The sequence below is a fragment of the Vombatus ursinus genome, unplaced genomic scaffold, assembly GCF_900497805.2.
Source record: "Vombatus ursinus unplaced genomic scaffold, bare-nosed wombat genome assembly UNPS02014781.1, whole genome shotgun sequence".
In the NCBI taxonomy this organism is placed as follows: domain Eukaryota; kingdom Metazoa; phylum Chordata; class Mammalia; order Diprotodontia; family Vombatidae; genus Vombatus; species Vombatus ursinus.
This window is the reverse complement of record NW_020954559.1, coordinates 40,882,452-40,896,053: the sequence shown is the minus strand read 5'-3', so window position 1 is coordinate 40,896,053 and position 13,602 is coordinate 40,882,452. Positions and strand designations below refer to the sequence as shown.

Here is a 13,602-nt window from a genome sequence, read left to right as displayed (position 1 = left end):
GATGCAAAATGAAATGAGCAGCACCAGGAGAACATTGCATACAGTAACAGCATGATCAACTGTGAATGACTTAGCTGTTTTCAGCAATACGATTGCTGACAACTTGCTGACAAAAAAACAGACAGTTCTGAAGGACTTACAATGAAAAATGCTATCCATCTCCAGAGAAAGAACTGATGGAATCTGAATGCAGACCGAAGCATATTTTTTTCTTTATTTTATTTTTCTTGGGGTTTTTGTCTGTATTTTATTTCACAACATGACTAACGTGGAAATATGTTTTGTATGACTGCACATGTATATCCTATATCAAATTGTTTGCCTTTTCAATGAAGGGGGAGAGGAGGAAAGGAAGGAGAGAATTTAAAATAGAAAAACTTTTTTAAATGAATGTTTAAAACTGTTTTAGAAGTAATTGGGGGAAAATAAAATATTAAAAATTTTTTAAAAGTTTAGAGAACCTCAGGGGTAAATAATTACAGAAAAAAACTAAAGGCAGAATAGTATTACCAGGTCTTAATTCCATATTAGATATCAGTAATTATTAAAACTACTTGGTACTGGTTAAAAATAGAAAAGCAGAATAGTGACTTACAACATTACTAATGTGAAAATATGTTTAATAGGAATGTAAATGTATAACCTATATCAGATTGTGCACTGTCTTGGGGAAGGTGGTGGGGAGGAAGGGGGAGAAAAATTTTAAACTCAAAAGCATATGGAAGTGATTATTGATAAATTAAAATAAATTAATAAAAAATTTTTTTAAAATAAAAAAGAAGAGCAGAATAGTGGAACAAACTAACTAACCAAGACTCATAAGCAATTTAGCATATTAACCCAGTATTTGATAAACTCTGGAACATAAACTACTAGGGGAAGGACTCCCTAATCAACAAGAACTGGTAGGAAAACTGAAAAGTGATTTGGAAAAAAATTAGGCTTACACAGCATCTTCTACCATATACCACAATAAGCTCCAAATGGAAAAATGACCAAAATATAAAAAGTTCCTCTCAGGAGAATAGAAGGATATGTCTTCATATCTATTGCTAAGAAGCATTATGAACCAAACAAGAGATAGAGAAGACCATGAAAAATGAAGGTCATTTCAATTTTATAAAAATTTAAAACTTTTTTGCAGGAAGAAAATCAGTACTATTAGAATAAGAGAAGAAACCATCTAGTGGAAACACCATTGCATCATATTTATAAATACCTGGTATCCAAGAGTTGTGGACAACTGACAAAAAGACCCTCATCAAAAGGTAAGTTGCTAAAGAATATGAACAAACTTTTCACCTTTGATTTACATCATTATTTTCACTCCTACTTTGCTTGATGTGTCAATTTTAGATCCTTTCATGTTAAAACTGCTTAGGTCTTCCCATAATAAATGCGCTTCCTCCAGGTGGGGTAGTGGATGGAGTGCTGAGCCTAAAGTCAGGAAGATTCATCTTCCTAAATTTAAATCCAACCTCAAACCCTTACTAAATGCATGACCTTTAAGCAAGTCACTTAACCTTTTTGCCTCAGTTTCCTCATCTGTAAAATGAGTTGAAGAAGGAAATGGCAAACCTCTCCAGTATCTTTGCCAAGAAAACCCCAAATGGGGTTGTGAAGAGTTAGACACAAGTGGAAAAACAACTGAAAACAACAATTGAATGACATATATAATAAATGTTAAATACAATATGTGTTATAATGTATAGGTATATAGTTTGACATATATATCATAACATGTATGTGTATAGTTTTTTCCTTTAGTTATTATGTCAGAAAGAAATATGCTCTTAATCTCACCAAACTTAATAGAATCACCCTAAGCAAAACTCTTCTGTCTTGTATTAATAGCTAGTTAGCTTGTCTTAATTTGGACTTCCCCTTTATCAAAGATATGAGTTTTCCTCCAAAAAATGAATGGGTGGGTGACGTCTTCTGATCTTCTGAAATTCCTATTTGAAAACTTAGTTTTTTCATCAGGGCAATTTTTAAAGTTCTCAGAATATTTATCTTTTTAGCTGGGAGGCTTATGTGAGGATCAAAACCTCCCTTGAAGTGGACATGTTCTGCTTTCATTAAGCATGCTGAGTTTTTCTGGGTAGATAATTCATCTACATAAGAATCATCATCCAAGAAATTAATTCTTAAATTCGAATTTCTACAATCTGCCTTCATTCTTCTCTGAAAAGCTTGCTATGATCTTAATTATATTTCTTGGTGTTGAGTTTGCATTTTTGACAGCTCGTGGCATTTTTCTGTTGTCACTGTAATGTTGGAATTTAACTGTGTTGTGTCAACGCATGTTAAATCATGGGTTCTTCCTTGTTAGCTTTCTGTACAGTCTTAATCATTAAGCATTTATTTAGGGCTTATTGTGTTCCAGGAGCTATGGTGAGTGATCAGGAAACAAAGAAAGGCAAAAACATAGTTCCTAAACTCCAGAAGCTCACATTCTAGTGAGGGAGACAACATGTGAATAGCTATGTACATACAAGATACATTTCTATACGTGTTTCTCAAGGTTGTCTTCACCAATTCCAGGGAATTTCCTTTAATAATTTCCTTAAATATAGCATCCAGATTATTTTATTTTTTATAAGTTCTTTGACATGTAAGTGATCCTAAGACTATTGCTTCAAGATCTGACTTCCAGGTCTGCCATTTTGGGTCTGTCTGTTTTCTCATTTTTCTTTGTTGTCCCTTTGACACTACTTTGATGTTGATTGACTTATTTGCCTGAGTATATCTTTAGACTTAACCTTTAAAAATGTCAAAATTTTGGGGCAGCTAGGTGGTGCAGAGGATAGAGGGTCGGTCCTGAAGTCAGGAGGACCAGAGTTCAAATCCAACCTCAGACCAAACCCTTGACACTTAAATATAATGGGGTTCAGAGTCAAGAAACAGCAAGGGACAGTCATTAAATGGAAGAGCAAACCTAGACCTTGTACTGTCAGTATAAGGTACTGTGAGTTATCTGGACTCTATAGGTCCATAGCATGAAGCTTGACTATGTATTTACTTTATATACTTTCCTCCTAAAGTATCCACCCATGATAGTGGATCTGGAGAACTATATGGGTCCCTGGAATGTAAGACTCATCAGATATGCTACTTGTGTCTCTAGCAAAACTGACTTCTAATCCTCTTAGTCCTTATGTCTAAAGAGGAGATATGGCTCACTAGAGAAGGAACAAGTGTTGTCTTGACCCTTTGTAGGAGTCATTTGGCACTGTGTGTGTGTGTGTGTGTGTGTGTGTGTGTGTGTTTCTGTTGAGTTAAATTTAGCCTATCCTGTTATTCAAGGTTTTGTAAGCCTGAGTACTTTCCTCAAGCTCTTCTTTTATTTAGTCTAATGATTTTCTTAACTTTACCAATTCTTGCTTAATTTCAGCACATATGTTATACATTAGAGGACATAGTTCATTGTATCATGTGTATGTGTATATGCGTGTATGTTTTCTGTCTCCATTGTTCAAGAATTTTAGCTAGTAAGACTCCTTTCTTCAAGGTTCTACCACTCTATTTCTCTGATAAAGGTCTTATTTCAAAGACATATAAGGAATTGATTCAAATGTATAAGAATAAGAACCATTCCTCAATTGTTAAATGGTCAAAAAACATGAATATGCAGTTCTGAAAAGAAGACATCTAAACTATCAACAACCATATGAAAAAATTATCCAAAACACTAATTATGTACATGCATAACCTATATCAAATTACTTGCTGTCTTGGGGAGGTGTGAGGAGGAGGAGGGAAGGAGAAAAATCTGGAACTCAAAATTTTACAAAAATGAATGTTGAAAACTATTTTTACATGCAATTAGAAAAAATAAAATAATATTAAGCAAAAAAAAATTTTGTAATTTAATTATTAGAGAAAAGCATATTAAAGTAACTCAGTTTCCTCCTCACATCCATCAGATTGGCAAAGATGGCCAAAAATGAAAAATCACAAATATTGGAGGAGCTATGTAAAAACAGGCACAGCAATAATCAGAGCTGTGAATTGGTAGGGCCTTTCTGGAAAGCAACGTAGAACTCTAGCCAAAAAGTTGCTTAATTATACATACCTTTTAAGACAGCAATACCTCTAATAGGCCTCTACCCTAAAGAGATAGAAGAAAGAAAAAAAAAAGGATCCAACTGTACAATGTGTATAACATTTTTTTTATTTTATTGTAGTAGCAAATAACTGGAAACTAGGGGGTTGCCCATCAATTGAAAAATGGCTGAACAAGTTATTGAACATTAAAATAATGCAGTATGATTGTGCCATAAGAGATGATGAGAGGGATGGGTTCATAAAAACTATGACGATCTCTATGAATTGATACAGAAAGAAGTAAGAATTAAGAGAATAATTTAATATCTACAATCTTGACAACATTGTGAAGATACAGGATGTCTGCCCAACATACAAGAGCCCTACCTTGCTCTCTCTTACCATGGAAAGGGTACCTTGGGGCAGCTAGGTGGTGCAGTAGACAGAGCACCAGCCCTGGAGTCAGAAGGACCTGAGTTCAAATTTGACCTCAGATACTTGACACTTACTAGCTCTGTGACTCTGGGCAAGGCACTTAACCTCATTGCTTAGCCAAAAGAAAAAAAAACAAAACAAAACAGAAAGAGTACCTATAGCACACTCTGACCACTCACTTGCCATCTCTTCTCACCATCTTCTCTTCCTATTGTAAGAAAATTTAGAGTTGGTCATTCCATATATAGCCATTTGGCATTATAACCCTTCTCTGGGCCAGTTACTGTCTCATTTTCCTTACTTATTCCCATACTGGGTTCTAAAACAAGAGAGGTTTTTTATTTTTCTCACACATAGTACATTGCAAACAATTATTTGTGTCTTTTTTTATTGATTATATTACTAATAAATCAATGGAGGAGAGAGAAAAGGAAAGGGAAGAGAGGAAGAGATGGGGAAGAGGAGAGAGATAAAAATAAACATAAACTTAGGAGAAGTTTCTAAAGTCTACCTAATAAATAATATTTAATAAACTGGATAGGGATGTAGAGCTAATTAGCTAATTGCTCACGTTACAAATGACTCTCATTAATTATCTCTGAGCCCCACCCCAGTTTGCTAAATATTATTTATTAAATAAACTTCTATTCCATTAAGTTTTTGCTTCTCTCTCTGTCTCTCTGTCTCTCTGTTTCCCTCTTTTTCTCCCTCTCCCTCCTTCCCTCCCTTCTTCTTCTCTTCTCTCCCTCCCTCTCTCTCCCTCCTCCCCCTTGCCTTCCCTCTTCATCTCCCCCGCCCCTTCTTCCTCTTCCCCTTTCCAAGTTATATGATTTATAACAATTAATAAACAATGTAACCAGCAATAAAACATAGAATAAATAATTGTTTGCAAAATAACAGCTGAAAGATCACAAATAAAGTCACCTTTAGCCACCACTACAATCTCCCAGTTCTGGAAATAGTCCCTACCATTCAGCTTTTTTAAGAATTCTTTTTACAATATTTCTTGGCAAAATTAGAGTTAAAACAGTTCTCTCTCAGGAAAGAAGTTCTCTTCATCAGATTTCTCTCTTCCCCCTCACTCAGGCTCTCTTCAACCATGATAGGTACCTCTGTAACAACAGTTAAGCTCTCAGTCTCCTCAGAGATTCCTCAAAGAATGGTAGTTAAAATTGTAACTGCCCAAGATTCCAATGTCTCACAAAGAAATAGTAACGGTATTTATATTCTCTGTGGGAGAGGCTATTGAAACTGATGTTACCCTATCATAAAATTCCTTGATCATATATTTTACTCCTCTTCTTCAGAGTTCCACATTGATTGTATATTATATTTCACATCCCCTGCTCTGGCCAAATTGGAATTAGACTGAGCTCTGCCACCTAAATGTACCCTGTTTCCTGAACACAAGCTGTATGTGTTAATTGTTCCTAGTGCCTGAAATATCCTCCCTCTCCTCTCATCTTATTTAATTCTTTGTTGTTCAACCATTTCAGTCATGTCTGACTCTTCATGACTCTATTTGGGGTTTTCTTAGCAAAGATACTGGAGTGGTTTGCCATTTCCTTCTCCAGCTCATTTTACAGATGGGGTAACTGAGGCAGACAAGGTGAAATCACTTGTCAAGGGTCACACAGCTAGTAAGTGTCTCAGGCTGGATTTGAACTTAGGAAAATGAGTCTTTCTGACTCCAGGACCAGCACTCTATCCACTGAGCATCCTAGCTACCCCTATTTAATTCTACCTGTCTTTTAAAATCAAACTCATATCTTACCTCCTTCATGAAGCAATCCCTCAGTGCCCCAGTTGGTAACAACCATCTCCCTCAGTCCTTACATAATACTTTGCTTTATAGCTTTCTAATGGACTTATCATGTAACTTAGAAATTGATATAAATTGTGAGAAATAAAATAAAAGGATTAGAGCTAAAATCAAATGTTTAGACAACAAAAAGCAATGTTTCCAAACTAAGAAGAAGAAAACATTGAAGGGGGAAAAAATCTTTGCAGTAAATATATCAGACAAAAATCAAACATCCAGAAGGAACTGGTATAAATTTACAAGAGTAATCCCCATTCTCAGTTGTCAAAATACATGAACAGACAATTTTTGAAAGAATAAACATACTTCAGGATCTGTTATTTCTCTAATATAAATGCTCCTTCTACCAATATGCCATAACCCCTTATAACTTAATAGATAGTCTTTGAGAATTGTTATGACAGAAAAATTTATCACCCCATAAGCCACCTGATGATGAATCTCCCAAACTTCACCAAACTGATCCTCAGACAATAGACATAAGTCCTACACTAGATCCATACTTGAATTCTTTCCAGGTTGGTAAAACCTGTATGAATTTGTGAACTGCCTGCAGGAACGCAGGGTCATCTTCATACCACAAGGAGACATCCAAAAAAGACTGGTGGAGGGAACACAAGTTGCTAATGATCAAAGAAATGTAAATTAGAACAAGTTTGAGGTAGGTCAGTATACCTACCAAATTGGCTTCAACACTTAAACATTTTTTTAAAAAGGTAGCAATGGGGCTGTGACAAAGCAGGGGCTCTATTAAATTGGTGGTGGAGATATGAAATGGTGTAGTGTTTTTGGAGAGAAATCTGGCAACATATAACTAAAAATACAAAAGTGTTCATGCCCTTTAACCTATTGATGCCATTACTGGAATTGCATCCTAAAGAAAGGCATCCTGATGTTGTTGAAAGATGCTAGGAACTTCATTCAAATCTGCAGTTTGTTGGCTATGGGAGCAAAGACAAGTCACCTGCTCAGTCTTCCTTCATCTCTTTTTCTTTATCTGAAGTGTAAAGGAAAAGGGAAGGAGAAGGGAACAAGCATTTATTAATTACTTACTATGGGCCAGGCACTGTGCTAACCACTTTAGAAATATTATGTCATTTGATTGATAAATCTATTACTTTCACCACTTGCCTTATGAGTTTGTTTTGAAGAAAGTATTCTGTAAACTTTAAAGTGATATGTAACAGTGAGCTTTTATTATTAATACCAAGGAAAAGTACCCTTATGTACAAAACTATCCATAACTGCTTTTATTCACAATTGTTACTATTGTTCAATTGTTTCAGTTGTATCTGAATCTTCATGACCCTATTTGAGGTTTTCTTGGCAAAGATACTAGAGTGGTTTGCCATTTCCTTCTCCAGCTCACTTACTGTTGAGGAAACTGAGGCAAACAGGGTTAAGTGACTTGCCAATGGTCACACAGCTAGCACCACCAATAGCCAAAAATAAATAAAGCCAACCCACTTGGAAACAACCTCTTTGTCCAGTTGAAGAATGAACAAATAAATTGTGCCATTAAAATGACAAATATGGATAGAAAAGAACATGAAAATAATTATAAAGAGCAATATAGATCAAAGGATGCAATGTTAGAAGCATAGTTTACACCAGTGATACAAAACTCAAACAGAAAAGGACACTAAATTTTACATAAGGATGTCTGCAGACCACATATTGGCTTAGAAAATCACATATTACTGCTATCTGTGTTCAATTGTAGTTTTATTTATTTTGTTCAATATTTCCCAAGGAGAAAGAGGTGGGGAAGAGGGACATTGTGGGCTTTCAGATCATATTCAGCACCTCTGATCTACCATTGATTACAACCATATAAAAATAGTGAACAGAAACAAAAGATCACTAAGTACACAGTTGGAAATGAGATCAGAAGAGGATGGACTGTCACTGTTATTGGGAAAGGGAGGGAATAAGCATTTATTAAGCACCTACTATGTGCCACTTGCTCATCACAACAACCCTGGGATGTAGGGGCTATTACTATCATTCCAATTTTACAATTAAAGAAACTGAAGGAGACAGAGATTAGATGATTTGTTCAAGGTCAGCTGAATCTTAACTCTTCAAATTTCTTAGTTTTCCTGACTCTGGGCCCAGTACTCTATCCACTGCACCCTCTAGCTGTTATTATTTTGTTAAGGTTTGGGTTTTTTTTTCAGCAAAATATAAATAATTCAGATTTTTTAAATTTAATTGGAAATTTTTTTACACCTCATTTTGTTTCCATATTTTTGTATCCATTGAAATATTTAAGGTTTAACAATAAAAAAAAACTTTAAAAAGAAAAGGAAAAAGACCTAGAGGTTTTAGTTTACCACAAGATAAATGTGAGTCAAAGGAATAGTTTAGCTCCTTTAAATGAAATACAAACTTAGATTGCAATGATAGAAATATAGTATACAGATTAGAGGAACCCAATAGTCTCATTGTAGTGAAATATGGCTTTTAGTTTGGAGCACCAAATTATAAAAAATGTTGATAAAATAAGAGGGGTGAGGGGGAGGCAATGGCCTGACTGAGGGAAAATCTAGAAGCCATATCATAGGACTATTTAATATTTTCCATCAACACACATCTATCTAACTCATAGCTAATCCTAATTTTCTTCCTCTGTTTTATCTTTCCCTAGTTTGGATATGAAGACCATATTTGTTTCATAGAAGGAGTTGTCATGATACCTTTATTTCTCTGTTTTTGCAAACTATATACCATTAGGGCTAAATTTTCTTTGAATGTTTACTATAATTGTTTTTAAATCCATCAGAGCTTGAGGATTTTTCTTTCAAAGTTAATTTATGATTTGTTAAATTTCTTTTTCTTATATTGGGTTATAGATATTTCTTATTTTGTTATAATATATTTTATATTTCTTTAATATTAATCCATTCATCGATCCTTTCTCCAATTCCTCCTTCTCCTTTCTCCCCTTTCTCTCTTATTTTCCTTCTTTTCTTTCTGGCTACTTATGATAGTTTTCCTTTGACCCAGACACTCTAACTTCTGGTTATGATGTGACTGAGTTTTTGTTTGAGACTTTCTTTCAAGAAGTGACCAGAAGATTCTTTCTACTTCCACTTTGCCCTCTGGTTCTAAGAGATCTGGGTCATAAATTGGGACTAGACCTTGCCTTCTGCCTCAGACCCTTTCTTATGTCTCTCTTTCTCTTTTTTTTTTTTGGCTCAATATGGGTGCTGGTCTCATCCTTATCTCTGTCTCCTTCTCCTTGTGCAACTGCCCTCTAGGAATTGTCCCCTGCTATGGTCATAACAGAGCTCAAGTTGTAGAAGACTGGTCTGGCTTTAAGTTTCATGGAGGTTCTCTTGGCTTAAGTTGTCTAGACACTCCTGGGTTTATTTTCCTGGTTAGTCGCCAACCAGAAGTGGACTTTGTTCCTTGCTGAGATTCTGACAGAAGTCGAACTGGCTTCAGGCTTCTTAGAGGGTCCAGCGGTAACACTCAGCATTCTTGGACAGAGCCATCTGTCTCAGTCTCCTTAAGCAATGACCTGCTGGAAACCGTGTCTATCCCCTGCTGTGTTTCCAACAGGCCAGCAACAAGATTCCAACGAGTTCAGGCCCAGTGTACCACAGATTGTGCGGACTTTGGGCCCCCTTGAGCAGAGCACCCTCAAGCTTTCATCTGTCATCTTGTTCTGGCCTGCATAAAGGAAATTACTCATGTTGTTTTTTGGTTTTGTTGTTCATAGCTTCATGTGACACCCTTTAAAATCTTTGAGGAGTTTCTTGAGGAATCTGAACTGGGCTGTAATCTTCCATGTCACCATTTTTTATCACAAGTCCTATCATATGAAGAAAAGAAAAATGATGTTTATCTAGGAAAAGAGAAGCTTTAAGTGTGGAAGAAAAAAACAAAACAAAATAAAACATGGCTATCTGCCAATATCTGAAGGGTTGTGAGGCAGATGATATAGACTGATGTTCCACAAAGAAGAATTGAATACCTAGGTGGATGTTGTTATAGAGAGACAGACATTGGCCCAACATGAGAAAGAATTCTCTAAGAATTAGAGCTGTCAGAAAGCTAGAATGAGCTGCTTTGTGAGGTAGTGAACTCTGCTCAGGAAGGCAAAGCTGTTCCTGGGGATTGTGGATTGTGAGTCGAGGTGACATCTGAGGCCCTTCAGTGTCTGAGAAAGAACCTCTATTTTCTAGCGCTTGGAACTTGAAGGTTTAACCAGCTATACTGATCGTGTCACTGTTCCTGAGAGTTATTAAAATTCACTAGCTACAAAAGTCATAGAAAAATACCTTTCCAGACTGAATAGCAGCAGGAAGGATAGCTTAAATATAGCACTTAAAGTTTCTCAAAGCACTTTTTATATATTGTTTCATCTGTTCCTCATAATAGCTAAGCAAAAGGTCACATGATTATTCTTATTTTTCAGAAAGAGAAACTGAGGTAGGTATTTATTATGTGTAATATGAATAACAAAAAGAATAACATGCCCCACAAATGATCGGGAGAAAATCTTTGCAACAAATGTATTTGAAAAAATATTTTCTTTTTATTTTGAATTTCTTGCTTTGTGTTGTTCCAAAGAGCCCCCTTTTATAGAATCAGAAAACAAGGCTTAGAGAGGTTCATTGACTGGTCTGTGGTCAGAGTGCTAATAAGTTCCAAAGATGGGATTTGAGCTATAATTACTTTCCTTTAAGTCTAGCAGTTTTGTTTTGCTTTGTTTTGTTTTTTTCCTGCTGTACCACAAACCACAACTGACTTGTCACGAAGATGCTGCTGGTCATTTAACAGGTGCAGGCTGGATTTCTTGTCTTCTTTATGGCCCCCTGCTGTTGATATTTTAATTACCACTTTAATCAACTTATTAGCTAAGTACCTCTTACTAGTACCTGTTATAAGTAGGTGTTAATTGAAGAGAGCCTTTAAAGATTACTCCTGCCCACTCTCATCCCTCCCAATGGCTAAACAACAATACAAGCTGCTGCCACTTGGGCCTGCTAATCTACAAGGGTCTAGTGTTGCCTAAATACCGGTGTTGCCATGGAGCCAGATGCAAGTGGTGACAGCAAGGACCAGGGCAGGTCTGGGCTGGCCTTACAAAGGAGTAAGATTGGGGTATCATGGAATGTGGCTGGATTTGCAGTCCTAGGACCTAAGTTTGAATTCTTGCTCATGCACTTAGTGAGAGACAAAGAATGAAACCATGCATCTACCTATGGAAAATTGAGTAAAGAAAATTGAGGAAACCCTTCCTGAGACCCCAGCCCCTCTTATTAGCACAACACCCAGTCACATACACAAAGATATATGTCTTTGTTCATCCTGTCCCTATGCCCTATTCCCTGCTCTGATTTAAGTACCAATTGTGCTTTAACTCTAGACAACACTTTAGCCCTCAACACAGCAACCCATGTTTCCATTTGTTTTATTTCATGATATTCTCACATCCTTACTCACCTCAGCCCCTCAGACTTCCTTGAATCCCATGGGAGATAGTCCAACTAGTCCATTGAACCTTCTGAGATACAGCCCAAGAACAGGTCTAACACACTACAACCTGGACTCCTAATATGCAAACCTATAGACTGTTGCAATCCATTAGCAAATGCTTGTTAGGTGTGGATTGTGAGGTTTGACTTTTTCTTTGAAACTTTATAGGGAATTAAAAGTATTGAAATGTGCAAGACAGGCCTCATTACATTATCTTTGCCCTCCCCCAAAGCCTACCCTTCTTCCAAACTTTTCTATTTCTGTTGAGGGCACTGCCATCCTTCCAGTCTCTCAGATTTGAAACCTAGGTACCATCCTCACCTTATAAATTCAAGCAGTTGCCAACTCTTGTAGTTTTTTTTTTGGGGGGGGGGTGGAGGTTTTTTAGTTGTTGTTTTTTTTTTTATCTCTGCAACACCTGTCCCATCTATCTTCTCTCTACTTTCACAATCTCCCTCTATCAAGCCTTCATCCCCTCTCACTTGGACTATTTCAGTACCCTACTAATTGGTCTCCCTGACTCAACTTTCTCTTCTTCTCAATCCGTTCTCCACACAGCTACCAAAGTTATTTTTCTAAAAGACAGGTCTAACCACGTCACAGGGTAACGAGGTGGTGAAATGGATAGAGTTCGAGGCCTAAAGTCAAGAAAACTCTTTTTCCTGAGTTCAAATCTGGCCTTAGACACTTTCTAGCTATGTGAGCTGAGCATATCACTTAACCCTGTTTGCCTCAATTTTCTCCTTTGTAAAATGAGCTGGAGAAAGGAATTACTAACTGCTCCAGTACCTTTGCCAAGAAACCCCAAATGGGGTCAAGAAGAGTCAGACACAACTAAAATGACACAACAACAACAACCATGTCACTCCCCTACTCAGTAAACTCCAGTGACTCCCTGTTGACTTCAGGATCAAAAATTATTTTATCTTTATCTTTTTAAAAGTTTCTATACTTCGTATAAAACTTTAAGTTTTATAATCATAATGCATAATTAAAATGTAATAATATAATTATATAACATAATTAATTAGATTATAACATGATATAATCTGTTATAATAATTCATAAATAAAGAATATACACATATATGTGTATGTGATGTGTGCTCCAAAATCCAGTGGCTTCCTTTTATCTATAGAATCAAATACAAACCCTTCTGTTTGGCCTTTAAATCCTTGACAACCTGGCTCCAGTCTCTCTTTCCAACTTTATCATATACATTGCTCTCTTTTCTGCAGTCAATAGGTGTAACCATTGGCCATCTTGGTGTTCCTGACATTCACACGGAAAAACAACGAAAATATCCAAATATAATCTCCAAATAAGGTTTGATATCATCCATTAAACAGAACAATATAAAGGACGAACAATATTTTTTTTTAACTTTCTGCCAAGTTGAATCTAAATACTGCTGCCATCCATTAGCAAATGTTTTTGTTTCTCTTTGCATTGTGCATGGAAACTGTCTGCAACCCAGAGAAATGTCTCCTGCTAAAAAGCTGTTGTGTTGACCATTGTGACCTACTATTTGATTATTCCATTGTGCATCTTTCAATTAAAAATGATCTTTAACAACAAAATCACCTGCTTGGCTAGCTAGCTATATTGATCAATTAAGTGAATAATTAATTGCTAACTGTTATCACTTCTAGAGCCACCCTATTCCCCCAGGACATACACAAAGATTTTTTTTTTTTCAAGATAATGAACCTTATTCAATCACATTGCTCTCACTAAAAGTCGTGTTATTAATAAATAAAAAAATTTCTGTGCCATTAATAAAATTAAAGTTTTAATAGATAAAAATT

At 36.0% G+C, this 13,602-nt stretch overlaps 1 long non-coding RNA gene across 1 annotated transcript in view; it reads left to right on the top strand.

Moving 5' to 3' along the window:
* The window catches only part of LOC114046298, a 90,576-nt gene that overhangs the window by 14,096 nt on the left and 62,878 nt on the right, over positions 1-13,602 (top strand). The window contains exon 2 of the long non-coding RNA XR_003569487.1: positions 1,145-1,268. This is a non-coding gene — a long non-coding RNA (uncharacterized LOC114046298). The remainder of the gene's footprint in view (positions 1-1,144; positions 1,269-13,602) is intronic.